The sequence below is a fragment of the Pteropus vampyrus genome, unplaced genomic scaffold (assembly GCF_000151845.1).
Source record: "Pteropus vampyrus isolate Shadow unplaced genomic scaffold, Pvam_2.0 Scaffold13, whole genome shotgun sequence".
NCBI classification, from domain to species: Eukaryota; Metazoa; Chordata; class Mammalia; order Chiroptera; family Pteropodidae; genus Pteropus; species Pteropus vampyrus.
In genome coordinates this window covers 281,298-293,529 of record NW_011888794.1, presented here as the reverse complement: position 1 = coordinate 293,529, position 12,232 = coordinate 281,298, and the positions used below count along the sequence as shown (strand labels likewise).

Here is a 12,232-nt window from a genome sequence, read left to right as displayed (position 1 = left end):
CCTGTATGGTCATTTACTCTACAACAAAGGAGACAAGAATACATCATGGGGTAAAGACACTCTTCAACAAATGGTGTTGGGGAAAACTGGACAGATACATGCAAAAATATGAAACTGGACTTACCTTCTTATACCATATACAAAAATCAGCTTAAAATGAATTAAAGACTTAAATATAAGACCTGAAACCATAAAACTTGTAGAAGAAAACATAGGCAGTAAACTCTCTAATATTGCTATTAGTGATTTCTTTTTCTGATGTATCTCCTCAGGCAAGGGAAACAAAAGAAAAAAATAAATGGGACTACATCAAACTAAAAAGTTTTTTTGCACAGCAAAGGAAACTATCAACAAAACAAAAAGACAACCTACTGAATGGAAGATATTTATCTAAAATACATCTGACAAAAGGTTAATGTCCAAAATTTATAAAGAATTCATACAACTCAACAACAACAATAACAACAACAACAAAACCGAATTAAAAAATGGGCAGAAGACCTGAATAGTTATTTCTCCAAAGAGGAGATACAGAAAAAATAGACATATGAAAAGATGCTCAAGGTCACTAACCGTCAGAGAAATCCAAATTAAAATCACAATATCATCTCACACTTGTCAGAATGGCTATCATCAATATATCAAAAATCAACAAGTGGCAAAGATGTGGAAAAAAAGGAATCCTCGTACATTGCTGGTGGGATTGCAAATTGGTATAGCCGCTATGGAAAACAGTCTGTAGATTCCTCAGAAAATTATAAATAGAACTATCTTTTGACCCAGCAATTGCACTTCTGAGTTTTTCTCCAAAGAAAATCAAAACACTAATTCATAAAGATCTATGCACCCCTATGTTCACAGTAACGCTATTCACAATAACCGAGATATGGAAGCAACCTAAAAGTCCATCAATAGATGACTGGGTAAAGAAGATATGGTATATATACACAATGGAATATTACTTGGCCATAAAAAATGAAATCTTACCATTTGCAGTGACATGGATAGACCTAGAGGTTATTATGCTGAGTAAAATAAGTCGTACAGAGGATAAATACCATGATTTCACTTATAAAGAACAAAAGAAATGAAAAAATTAAATGAAAACACAGATACACAGAACAAACTGAGGATTGCCAGAGGGGAGGGGGGCTGCGGGGCTGGGTAAAAAAGGTGAAGGGATGAAGTATAAATTAGTAGTTACAGTAGAGTCACCAGGAAGTAGAGTACAGCATAAAGAATCCAGTCAATAATATTGCAATGGCCCTGTACAGTGCCAGATGGGTGCTAGAGTAACCGGGGGGATCACTTCATAAATTATACAAATAACCACTGTACTATATACCTAAACTTATTTTAAAACCAAAATTTTTTTTAAAATTAAAAAAAATTAAAAACCCTATGATAACATCAGTTTAAACATTAAATTAAGAGATTAGTTTATTAATTCAAAACAAAATATAAATAACCAGAAAATACATAATTCCATGTAAAACTTCATTTCAGGATAACTAAGCATAAGATTTACATCCTTCCTTTTGTCAATCTTATTCCAAGAACTGACACCATGATTTTTGAGAGAAGTAAAATAAATGAAGTCTTCTTCTATCAAAAAAGACATGAGAAATCTATAACTGTACTGTCTATCTAGAAAAAGCTTATTGTCCTTCTTTCTGGTCATTACTTAAGGCTCTCAGAAGTCTTCCTTAATATCCCTGGGCACTTGGTTTCTTTCTCGCCTGTGTGTTCTATTTATATAGTGTCTGCTATTTCTCCTTTATGCTCTAAGAGATAAAAAAAATGGGATGTGATAAAATAAGTAACTAAAATCAAGATACATACTTTTTGAACTTTGCAAATAAAAAACTAAACCTTGCTACATTAGCTCCTTTCATATTATTTAATAATATAAAATTAATATTTGTTTTATGTTTCTGATATAGATTCCTATTTTTCGTGAAACCATGACAGCATTCTAAGTAATTTATATATTATGCTATATGGTATACATACTTGAAAATTAAGGTGGCTGCTGACATCTTTCTTGCTTTTTGGTGCGCAAAATTGGTTACATCTAATTTTATTAAAATATTATATCTAATATTTTGAAAATACTTTTAAAAATTGAGCATTTCATACTCAAAGGGAAAAAAATATGAAAACTGATAGATCCAGAGCCAAGAGTAAACCACACAAGGGTTTTTGGTACCTCTGTGTCATGTCTCAGCATATGACCTTTTTGGCCTATAAGAAATTAAAAAGCTTAACGATTTCAAACAGCTCACAAATAAAAGTTATTTAGCAACTGTCTTTATTTTCTGTATTCTTATTTGGGTGCCTAACTTATTCAATATAGAGGCCCTTGATCAAGGTCTACCTCTATTAATAATCTAAGCTTTAGAAACTCTGAAATAGAATATTGAATACATAAAAGTTCTTGAATATGCTTAGATTTCTAAATATGCATATTTATGAATAGAAATTTTCAAGAATTAACTGTAAAAAACAATTATTACGAGTAAAATGGAAAGAAAAAAATTAAGGCTCTGAATTTTAGGATCAAATAAAAACAGAAACCTCTTGAGCCAACTTCAGGCACATCGGTAATTACAAATTTTTGTTCATTTTGGGAAAACATTAGTTTACCAATCCTGACCTTGGAGTGACATATTACTTGATTGCACACCACGGTGTTTAAATAAGTAAAGTGGATTATCTCCTCTTCAAATCTCTGTGGGAATGGAATAGTTAAATAATGTTTATCAAATGCTAACTATATGCCAAGTAATATGCTAAGTATTTTTGATGCAGCATCTCTTGAACTCAATACTTACAACAATGCTAGGATGAAAGTACATTTTTATATAAAGAAACTTAGGCACAATTAACTGAAATGCTTTTCCAAAGTCTCATACCTAGTAAGTTTTGGAGTCAGCATTTTAACCCTGGCATCTTAGCGCCAAAGCTCACAAACTGAACTTTATATAGCTTCCATTCTTTTAAAGATAACGTGAGATTTTGTTTTACTGTTGAAGTATTAGTTCGTTCACTATTTAAAACATTAATTAACAGGAAGAATAGATACTTGGTAGTGTAAACTGTTCAATTGTATTTTACACGGGCTTTACAGTATCTGCCTCTTATTTTATTTGCCAAAGAAACCTGAGAGATTACATACACAGACAAATTTGAAATCTAAAATCAAGCAGTCATGACTTTGCATTGTATTCAAAAGCAATTCAAGTTAAAGTGCCATTATCTTATTTCTATAAATGTTTAGGAAGATTGGGTACAAGATATATTTGCTTATTCATATCTATCTATATATATAATAGTTGCTGCTCTGAATACATACATATGGGTATATATATACATACATATATACGTATATACATATATATTTTTAACTGCAGCATAAAAATTATGTGTCAAGCTCATCAAAGTTCAGCTCATGGACAAAACTGCAATGTCAGTTCTCCTCAGTAAGCACTGATCCCAGTTCAAAGCTCCAAGCAAGTCCGACCTGGGCACTCTAGATAAAGGCAGCAGGAGAACAGTTAGCCTTATCAAAAAACTGTTGGCTCCTAAGGTGCTCCAAATTAGAAGATAGCCTTCTCACCTTTCAGACATTTCAGATCTTTTCAGGGGAAAGAGAGGCTTCAAGCGAGAAGGAAAGAAAAAAAACACTAACCAGGGAGTACAGCTGGCGCCTACGGTAGCCGATAAGGGACGCGCGGAGCGGAAGGGTGCGTAATGACGTGATTCGCGCTGCTGTCCAGACGGCAGGGGAAGTTGCGAATGCAAAAATGGTACCTGGTCAAGTCAGACAGGCTGCGATGGTTCGGGAGCTTATGCATGTTCTTCTGTCTTGCAAGCCCAAGACGTGTAGCTTCCTGGAGTGGAGGGACCTCTAAGTCGGCTATAAGAAACAAGCCAGCCTCCACTTCTGCTGAGACATCAAGGACCAAGACAACGAGCTCATCACGCTGGAGCTGACCAGCGGATACATGGAGTTTCTGGACAAATATTTCGGCATCATGTACAAGCTGGGCATCATCTTCAACTTTGAGAAGGCCTACTTCGTCTTGGATGACTTTTTGATGGCGGGTTATGTCCAGGATCCCTTTAAAAAGAATGTGTTGAAATGTCAAGCAGATTGACCTGCTGCAGCAGGAGGATGTGTCGGTGCTCAGTGTGCTGGAGGAGGTGAGTCTGATACATACATATGGGTATATATATACATACATATATACGTATATACATGCGTATGCCCAGGCCAGTTGGAGGTGTGGGAAGCTGCTAGAGAGATAGGGCATGAGGCAGGGCTGTTTATCACATGTCTCTCGGAGGGTCCTTTTTTTGGTGGGACCCAGCTGCCCCTCTTCTGCTGCCTTACCTTCTTTTTTTGAAGTCAGCTGTGGGCTCAGTTACCTCAGATGTTCCCTCCCTACACCTACCACCTGTTTTCCCCTTTCTCACTGAAGGTTTTACGAGCTGGGAGGCAGGAACATGTGACCAAAAGAGAGGTGCTATTTGGCTTTCATTCTCTGCCTTTGAAAAATTAATGTTATCTCCAACGTCCACCTGTCCCTTATAACTGTAAATGCATAAATATGTCAGGTTAAAGGGAAAGGGTTTTAGGGCTCCTCTCTTTTCTCTGCCCCATAAACTACCTCCACCCTTCTCCCCAGGCAGCCTAGGAAGTTTCCCTGCCTCGGAGGGGAGCTTCTGTGTATTGGGAGGGGATTCATTTTCCCTCCTTTGCCCACTTCCCTTCCTTGGCTTCAGTGGGGCTTCTGTCCACTTTGAGGGAGGGAGAGTTGGGGAGGGGAGGGCTGTATGGGAGATTGGGCCCTGTCTCTCTTTCACTCCATGTTCTGGGTGAGGCAGGAGCTTAGGAACTGGCTAGGGGAAATGTCTGACTTTATTTCCTCTCCTCTGAAATAAAAGGAAAAGGATATTGAGGGGAACAGGGTTAGTTTTTACATAAAGGATATCAAGGGGGAAAGCCATTAGGGTGTTTGATTTCTTCGTAATAATCTAAATCTCCCAAACTGAAAACTGTGATACATTCTCTTTATCCTTAAGCAGACGAAAATAAGTGCAGACTATGCAAAATTGTGCTCACGATTAAGTATTGCTTTACCATTTTCCTTCCCTTTTTTTGCTGTGTACTTTCAGTAACATTCTCTATGTGTTTTTTGAGGTCCAAGCCTCAAAAGACTGTGTGTTTCTTACATGCAAAGACAATACTTTTCATATTTTAAAGTCCGACTCTATTGCAATGTCAGCACATTAGTAGGAGCACAGTGTTAATACTAAAGGAACTGTTTTTCCTCTCATTTAGAAGAAATGTGGCCTTCCTATACAAACCTCGATTTGCTGTATAGCTATTTTTATTCTTTTTTTTTCTTTTTTCTTTTTGATTTTGTACTCTGTCAGGAGTGTAATGTGGTTGTTTAGGAATAAAATATGCAAGTTGGTTGATTAGAATTTTAATCCTGGATCTTCCACTTCTTATCTGACCTTAAACAAATGATTTAAATGTTAACTTTATATTCCTAATGTATAAAATTGCATATTGATACCTGTTTCATAAGCTCATCCTTGTGTTTAATGTATATATAAAATAACACAATACCAGGAACGAAATGAGTTTCCTTGTTTACCTTCTATGCGCTTCCCAAAATAAGTTACATTCTCAGTGTCCTCATAATGTCAGTGACAAATATTTATTCAGCTCTTGTTTTATTCATTTGGTGTTGTTTCTCAAGTTTAGGGCACAAGTTGGCAAAACAAAACTACTGTCAGCCAGAAAACATTTAACAATTAGTACCATGAAGCCAATCCCTCTTATCTTTTTCACTTTAAAGTTCCCCTTAACTGTAGTCATATTTATGCAATATTCCCAAACTTTATAATCTCCTATTTCTACCTCTAGCTTTTCTGTACTTCTAAACCAGATCTTGATATCTTTCAAATAGTACCTCTCTATACTACTCCTACTTCTGTCCAGCGCTTTGCTGGTTATTTCTGAATTAGTGCAATAACTTTCTACCTGACTTACCTGCCCCTACCTCATTGCCTCCTAACCTACTGTTCATGCTAATGTCAGGCAATTGTTTTAAATTAATCACATTATTGACCCAATAATAAAATGCTCATGGTTAATTTTTTTTTCCCCAATGCCTTCTATGAAAACTCTAAACATTTTCTCCTGGATCACAAACCTTTTCACAACTAAAACCTATCTTTCTCTGTTGATCATGATGTAGACTACTACTGATGTACTATAGGCAGGGGATGAATGTGCTGTGGTCCCCCAGACCCTCTGCATTCATGTGTGTTTGTATGTGCCTGGGACACTGTTTTTCTATTGTTTTGTTGCTGACTTCTGTAAGAACTGCATAATGCATTCCAGATATTTCTTCTTCTCTAGTGCTTATCCCACAATGTTCCTAATCTCCTATGTGCCTTCCTCTATTGTGGCATCTCTATTATTCTTTGATGGAAGAAGTAACTAGCATGCTGTGTGGTGTATGCTACCTTCAACACTGACCCCTCACCTCTTCCTACCACTATGATCATGTGACTACTAAGAGACATATAGGTAAAATGTGCCATTACCATGTGCCAGACACTATTCTAAGCTCTTTTCATCTGTTTCATTCATCACTACAACACTCTATGTCAAATCCTATAAATGTCCCCATTTGACAGGTCAAGAAATGGAAACACAAAAAGTCAAAATCATTTGTTCATGGTTGTACAGCTAATAAGCGGCAGACCTAAAGTCAAGTTGAGACAGTTTGGTCTTGGCCTCTTAACCACTTTAAATTACTTACTGATCATAACTGATCCATTAACTGCTCCAAATGTATGGCTTTCCAAAATTGTAAATATAATTGAAACAATCTATATTTTTGAGACAGCACTTCCGTTATATGAAGCATTATATTGTTTTAAGTTAAATAGTTTCATAAAAAATTAGATTTAGATTAAAAAAAGTCAAATAGACATTTGAACAATTATATAATAAATGTTGTTAATGAAGGCGACTAAAATCTATCATCTTCATCTCTAAGTACTTAACCTAATACTTCAGAATACTAAATGAGTGATAAGGAGATCAGATTAGCCTGGGTCTGTGTAGTGGACGTAAGAGTGAGGGAAAGCAAACAAGGCGATGCAAGTTGACTAAAGCATATGAATAGAAAAACGGAGCTATGAGAACAGATTTCAGGTGTAAGGAAAAGAAGTTTGGCATGTTGAAATGCTAAGCATGTCAAGGGAGTGATGGACAGTTCTCGGAAAGTAGGGGAAGACAGGTTTGGGGATAAATTATGAAGAGTATGTCTAAGATTCAGCTAAGGAGTGTACCCTATGTTTTGCAGGATACAAGAGCCAAAGAGTTTTCAAGCAGTTGTTACTGTTTTCAAATAGCTAGTTCCCTGTAAAAACATGGGTATTTCTAAAAGGGAAATAAGTGAATCTGACATAATTTTTAACACCTTAGGTATGTAAATATAGTAAGTATGAATCAGAGTCCAAAATCTCTAGTATGTAAGAAATGTAACTTTGTTTTTCCATAAGCCAAAACTATTTCTATTTTTATGCACTGTTCTGCCAGAATGACAGGATTTCAGTTTCAGTCATTTGGGTTTCACACCCTTCTGGGAAAAGTTTTAGAAGATAATTGGAAGGAGGGGCAATTCGATCCTTCACCACTACTTCATAAAGCCCTTCTTGTTCCTGGTGTCAAGCCTGGAACTCCTTTACCGTATTCTTTTATCTTCCTGCATTTCTACCCTTGGCCCTTACTGATGTTATAATTAAATATATAATTATGTAAACATGCCATTCAGTGTCTTGTCTATCCCTCTGGTATATAAACTCCCTGAGGTCAGGAGCAGGATCTCTCTGTGCATTAGTGTATTATTGTGCTTAATATCATTCCTGGAGAGTTTTAATTTTTGCATACATTTTTAAAAAAACAATTAGTAATGAATTAATGAAACTCTAATGGTCAAACTTTTAAGCAAAGTCCAGAGCAGTGGGAGAGTATTTCTGGATGGAAATAATTTAATGCCCATCTATTTACTTTACAGTTAAAAAAATGTTTGACTCGTTTATTTGGTGACATTTTATTGAGAAAATACCTTTCTACAGAAACTAGTTCTTAGACATAAATGTGGAAATAAAGGCAATGAGAAGACACTGAAGCTATTCATTCAGAGTTTGCTATAGCAAAGGAGTCAGCCACCGTCATTTGTGTTTGGTAGAGAATCAAGGGTAGCAGGAGAATGAGAAAGGTTAATAGTGGAAAAAGGAGAAACTTCAGGTATGTTCTGACTGGAGGTCATTGCCAAGGGGAAGCTAGAGGCAGGCTAGCTAGAAGTTAAGCAGTATATTTGGCTTTCTTTGGTTGTTCCCGAGTTGGAATCATAGGGGACCAATAAAGGAGCTGGCAGTCATTGACCAAGTTCCGACATTTTGGGGCCAGTTGCTACAGAGGTGGTGTTTGCTACAGGGGTTGTGGGTCAGAGTTCTTTTTGTCATTTATTGTCTGTCATTAAGCCTTTGTATATTCAGTCTCACATAGCTCATAACATGTTTTCAAGTCAAGATTAGCTGATAATGGTCCTATAATCATACCTTGTACTTTTATATTCAATCATCAACCCATTCCAAAAATATTTATTAAGCACCTATTTAAATTTATTGAACAGTGCTGGGCAGTGATGATATGGTAGTGAACAAGACAGGCACCATAATACCATGCCTGCTTTCACAGTCCTTGCTATTCAGTTACACAGATCTAAACCAGGAAGCTTCCTTCCTGCTTTATACAACTATGAAAGCATATTAAATGTTGTATTTAAAAATTTAGGTTTTGTGCAGAACTGTTATAACAATTAAGTTGCATCTCATCGCAAGTAATTGAAAACTCTTCCCAGTAATGAGAGAATCTATAAGCTTATGTAACTGCAGCAGTCCTGAATCATTGCAGGCTTCAAGCATGTTTTGATCAGGGCTGTGCTCCTGCTTCTCTGTAATTATGGGGGTTTTACTTTCCTTCATTTGTCAGTTTCAAATTCTAGCTGAACTTGATCATAGTGGTTAATGGCTAAAATAGTTTCCTACCTCACATCCGCTCTATATACCATACAGAAAAAATGAAATCTCTTTTGTAACCAACTACGCAAGAAAAGCCCATTGATTAGATTCTAATCGTATATTAGTTTTCTGTTGCTTTTGTGGCAAATTACCACACATTTAGTAGCTTAAAATAACAACAATTTAGTTTCTTATGGTTCTGGAAATTAGAAGTCTGAAATCAGTTTCACTGAGCTCAAGTTAAGGTGTCTAAGGACTGGCGTCCTCTGGAAGTTCTGAGGAAAGAGGTTCCCTTGACATTTTTGGTTTCTAACGGCTCCTTCCAGTGGTTGCTTGTATGCCTTGACTTGTGGCCCCGTTCTCCACCTTCAGAGTGGATCACTCCAGTCTCTGCTTCCATTATCACATGACCTTCTCCTCACTCTCTGACTCCCCTGAGTCCTTCTAATAAAGACTCATATGTTTACATTTAGGGCCCAAGGTGATAATCCAAAATAATCTCTATACTTCCAGTCTTGAATTTAATTACATATGTAAAGTCCCTTGTGCCATATAAGGTAACATTCACAGATTCAGGGGATTAGGCCATGGACTTCTTTGGGAGGCCATTATTCAGCCAGCTGCAGGTCTCCAGCCTTGCGTTTGCTGATTGAGATAGGTATGGTTTAAATCCTAGATTACAGAGCAAAAAACTGGGAGTATGGTCAAACTTATCTTACCTGTATTGCTGCCCACAGTGGGCAGGGTGGATGCATGTTGAGAAGGTAACAACTCTGTCCATTTCTGCTGTCATCTGTAAAATTAATGATGAAAGGAACATCTCTGCATATGTGTGGGTACCTAGGATAAATCATCAATGTAGAAAATTATGGAGAAAGCTGGACCTTGAACACAATATGAATAGAGAGACCTCTAGGAAAGTTCTGTTTTATTGTTTTCTGAGGAAGAAACATTTGAACTAAGGCTGAATAACAGAACCACGGAACTGAAAGTTGGAATGAACAGTAAGAACAACAAAGAAACTGGAGGAGGTAATAGGAGATAGGTTAAGTACAGAAATATTTTTATGAATAAGCATGTGTTTAGGAGGATAATTTAAATGTTGGAAGATGAGAGAGAAAATTTAATTAGCTGTATATATGGTGTAGACCTCTCAATGTTTCTTGCTTACTGTAGCTCTGGCCAGTCAATAAGTATCCTGAACTGGAAGACTAAAATATTGTACTTTATAAAATGAGATGGATTTTTTTGAAAAATTTATGTTTAAATCTGGCATTTAGTGCTTCTCAGTAACAGCAGTGATACTTGATTTTTCAAAGATAAATCTTGTTTTAAGTCTAAAGTCTAAGAGCTTCAAAGATATTATGAGAATTTCAATTTTATATAAATTATCGTTTTGCCACTTCTACTACTTAAAAAATGTAAGGATCATGAAGGAATATTTCGAAAGGCAAAGATAAATTTGTAAGAATTGTGTAAGTAGAAATAAACATTCTACATATGAAATGTATTTGGAGAAATTTAAAAAGATGTCTATAAGTTCTTAATTCAAAATCAATTTTTTCAAAGTAATTCAAAATAAGGCTTTTATTTATGGGGAAAAACAAATTATGTTTTTCAGAGAATTTAATGTCAAAAAATATTGTAGCTTTAATTATTATTTAGCTTCAATGCGAAGTGTTATTGTATAGGCTAATGGTCTATTGTCTAAACTTATTTTTCAGATTAATAAGACAATATTTTCCTCCTAGAAGTTCTAATATATAAAGAGTTTTTTCTTATTATTTTCTCAATCAAAGTTACTAAATTCCAGAGACAATCTGCTATGAGACTACTTTTTGGGGGCATTTTTAAATGTCATTGTCATGTTAAAAAACAAACTCTGCACTCTGAATTAAAAAAAAACAAAACAAAACAAAAAAACCAGTAAGACGAGTTTATTGCAAGGGTTTCAATCTGCAAACCAGGAATCTCATGGCTATGAGAGCAATAAATTCAAAGTTGCTCAAGAATTTAAGGGGTTTTTGCGGGATAAATGAGGAAGTTATTTGTCTCTTTAAGCTGATTGGTTGCTTGATGGTCTTCCTTGTTTGGGCTAGGGTAGCAGAGTCACCAGAACATAGAAGTCCAGAGATGGTATGAACGGACCTGGCACTGGGAATTGGCTGGTGTCCGCTGCTGATTTCTGGGGAGAGCTGTAAATCCTGGCAGCTAATTAGGTAAGATTAAGTATTTTATTTTATTTTTTTTTAATGAGCGTGTGTTGGTCAACTCCATTGGTCCCCCACATAAATGACTCTGTTTTAGTTTTGTTTTTACAGCCACAAAGGATGAGAAGCATTTTTATAGGTCATTCTTTCTTATGTTAACCTAAAATTAATAAGATGAATTAAGAGGTGGTAAGCATTTATTTGGGATTACAGAATAGCAATTCTGAAAGCACAGATTCAGGCAGAAAGGCAGATAGTGTCCCAATTACAGAGTAAAGGCAAGAGATTTTTATGAAAAAATAAAGAAAGGAATAATTACATGAAACGAAGAAAGAATTCCTATAGATGCTAATAAGCTGAGCTGCTCTTGACTACACATGATTGGTTACTGATTCTGTCTTCACATAGAGAGCCCGTAATCATCATTGTGGTCAGGTTGTCCTCTATCCTGCTGGCTTTACAAACAGTTGTTTGTAAACTAATGTTGGTTTGGCCCAGTTTAAAAGGTCTGGCCTAGTCCAAACAGTCCAGAGGTTCATGGAACAAGACAGCCAAGCAGTTCCTCCAGAAGGGCCTCTCTGGCTCTGTTTTAAAATGCTCCATTTATGTCAGCTTTCACAACTGAAGTGGAAGTCCTTTAAAATGAAGTCCCATGATGTGTTCAGATAAAGTACAGGTTTGAAAAGTACTGTGATATTGTGATGTATAATAAGAAATATATATTTGGTCTTCATTTGGGTTTCTGGCACAGAGTTCCTAAAACCTTCGGAATTTTCTGTGATGAGAGCAATCAAGGCATCTTTTGTTATGTTAATGAGGTGACTTTGGAAAGCACCTAAGGATGGGGGCCTTGCCAGTGGAGACAGTCCTGTGAGTAGAGCATTAGAACTTTCAGTCCCACTTTC

General features: G+C 36.1%; 1 pseudogene; it reads left to right on the top strand.

Annotated features, from left to right (window-relative positions):
* The first annotated feature begins 3,753 nt into the window (after nt 1-3,753).
* LOC105306178 lies at nt 3,754-6,037 on the top strand (annotated as a pseudogene).
* Nucleotides 6,038-12,232: the final 6,195 nt, after the last annotated feature.